Below are 2,852 nucleotides of genomic sequence, written 5' to 3'. Positions count from 1 at the left end.
AGAAATGTGGCTGTCAGTTAAAATTAAGACATTGACCATTTACGAGGCACTGCTAGTCATACTTAATTTTAATCTAAATATATGCATGGGTTCAATAACTGATAAAAGAGTATCATATGATTTCAAAAAGAAAATAGTCAAATGGAACACAGATAATGTGGAATGTAGTATATACTCCGTCTTCAGGTCATAAGTGGCCTACCGGGACCATCCAACTGCCGTGTCATCCTCAGAGCAGGATGCAATAGGAGGGTCATGGGGTCAGTGGGGTCAGCACACCGCTCTCCCGGTCGTTATGATGGTATTCTTGACCGAAGCCACTACTGTTCAGATGAGTAGATCCTCAATTGGCATCACAGGGCTGAGTACACCCTGAAAAATGGCAACAGCGCAGGGCAGCTGGATGGTCACCCATCCAAATGCTGGCCACGCCCAACAGTGCTTAACTTTGGTGATCTCACGGGAACCGGTGTATCCACTGCGGCAAGGTCGTTGCCCCTTGGAATGTAGGGTACTTTTTCAAAATTATTTATTTGAACTTAAAAAAGATCAACATTTGATGAAGCATATCCATTTAGTAGCTTGCACTCAGGGATGGCTCAAGAACATTTTACCACACATTCAGCTTATTACTTGGTGCCCAATTTTTCCCACCACACGCTTTCTTCCGTGTCAGCTTTTGCTGTTGATTGTGATATGCACAGTGTAAGAATCTTGCACTTGTGCACCCCCCAGAGCTCCTCTCAGCTTAGTACCTCAAGCAGCCACAACTAATTGTAAAAAGTTTTCGATGCTACTGAGCCACAGTCATACAGTATTTTTTAAAACAATAAATCACCATTTGACTGTTTATTACTGTAGTTTTCTTCCTTACTATCTAGATTTCAGCTTTGATGCGATTATTTTGTAAGATCTTAAAGGTATTTGCTAGTCTTGTTTACCTGCATTGGACTGAATTCACCATATAGGACGTGTTAAATCAACACTGTTTCTATTAATATAATTGTAGTAGATGGGAGAGAATGAGCACAAGAAGAGGGTCTTAAAAGCATTAAACCAAAATCACAAGAATTAGATACATTATCAGAAGAACAGAAAATTCAATTAGAACAAAATGGTATTGGAATTTAAAAATTTATTTTTGGATAAACTTGAGTTAATTAAGGGATATATGTGTAGGTTTATGTAACAGGTGATAATCCTTCCTTTTGCAAGACCTACCCTTTAAACTACAATGAGAGCAGAAATACAAAATATGATGGAATGACATTACTGAATGCAGTCTTTGTGTCTATAATAAAATGATATTAGTTGTTACGGAGCCTGCAGAAGCTGTTTTATTAGTCCTGGATGCACAAACACTGAATAACCACATAGAAACTGAATGAGGTAGACCTATGAGTGTACAAAAATTGTTATCAAAGTTCATGGAAGCCAAATTTTTTAGCTTTATGAGTTTAATATGGGGTATTGGTAAGTACTATTACACAAGGAGTCAAGATTATATACATCTTCCTTATTTGAAGAAAAATCTTACCAACTTAAAGCACTACCATTTGGTTTGAACATCTCTGTAGCAGTTTTCATTTATGTTCTAGATAATTCATTGTATAAGAAGTAACAATGTATGAAAATAATTTATTACTAGTTTCCAAGACTTCGGAAGATCATTGTAAATTACTGACATGAACTTTACTCTGACCAGAAACAAAAAGATTAACAATAAAACTTGCTAAGTCACATTTTGGAAAACAAGATTTAAAGTTTTTGAATTATATTGTAGGGATAAACAGAATACAACCTGACTGAGAAAGAATACACGTTATAAAAGCTAGTTCAGGCTCCAAGAATGTAAAAAAAATTGCAGTATTTTTATATTTCTCTGGCTTTTGTAGACAATTTTTGAGGGTCCAGGCCATGAGTGAATGAGGTAGACCTATGAGTGTACAAAAATTGTTATCAAAGTTCAAGGAAGCCAAATTTTTTATCTTTATGAGTTTAATATGGGGTATTGGTAAGTACTATTACACAAGGAGTCAAGATTATATACATCTTCCTTATTTGAAGAAAAATCTTACCAACTTAAAGCACTACCATTTGGTTTGAACATCTCTGTAGCAGTTTTCATTTATGTTCTAGATAATTCATTGTATAAGAAGTAACAATGTATGAAAATAATTTATTACTAGTTTCCAAGACTTCGGAAGATCATTGTAAATTACTGACATGAACTTTACTCTGACCAGAAACAAAAAGATTAACAATAAAACTTGCTAAGTCACATTTTGGAAAACAAGATTTAAAGTTTTTGAATTATATTGTAGGGATAAACAGAATACAACCTGACTGAGTAAGAATACACGTTATAAAAGCTAGTTCAGGCTCCAAGAATGTAAAAAAAATTGCAGTATTTTTATATTTCTCTGGCTTCTGTAGACAATTTTTGAGGGTCCAGGCCATGAGTGATCCTCATTCATAAAACATGAAACAAAGGGCTACATGGCTATGTATCAACAGTTCAGCTGAATCTTTGATTAAGATTAAGCAAGCTCTTCTAGATGCTAAGATATTACACCATCATAAAATGAATCAAGTATTTAAACTGGTCATGGATGCATAATAATTTGGGTTGGGTTGTGAGTTGTTCCAAAGCGAATGAATTTTGGAAAGGATGAACATCTAAGTCTTAGTAAGCATAAGTTGAATTAGTCAGCTACTGTACTGAAAAAAAAATGTTCCTATTATTTGGAGTCTACAAAAATTCCAGCTCTAATATGGGTCTCTAAAATAATAATGCATACAGACTATCAAGCTTTGACATTCTTAATGAAGAATATATTGTTGCATAAGCA

At 34.6% G+C, this 2,852-nt stretch overlaps 1 pseudogene; it reads right to left on the bottom strand.

Annotated features, from left to right (window-relative positions):
* Nucleotides 1–380: 380 nt before the first annotated feature.
* On the bottom strand, nucleotides 381–497 carry LOC124797109 (annotated as a pseudogene).
* Nucleotides 498–2,852: the final 2,355 nt, after the last annotated feature.

The sequence above is a fragment of the Schistocerca piceifrons genome, chromosome 4 (genome assembly GCF_021461385.2).
Source record: "Schistocerca piceifrons isolate TAMUIC-IGC-003096 chromosome 4, iqSchPice1.1, whole genome shotgun sequence".
Taxonomy (NCBI): Eukaryota; Metazoa; Arthropoda; class Insecta; order Orthoptera; family Acrididae; genus Schistocerca; species Schistocerca piceifrons.
This window is presented reverse-complemented; position numbering and strand designations above follow the sequence as displayed.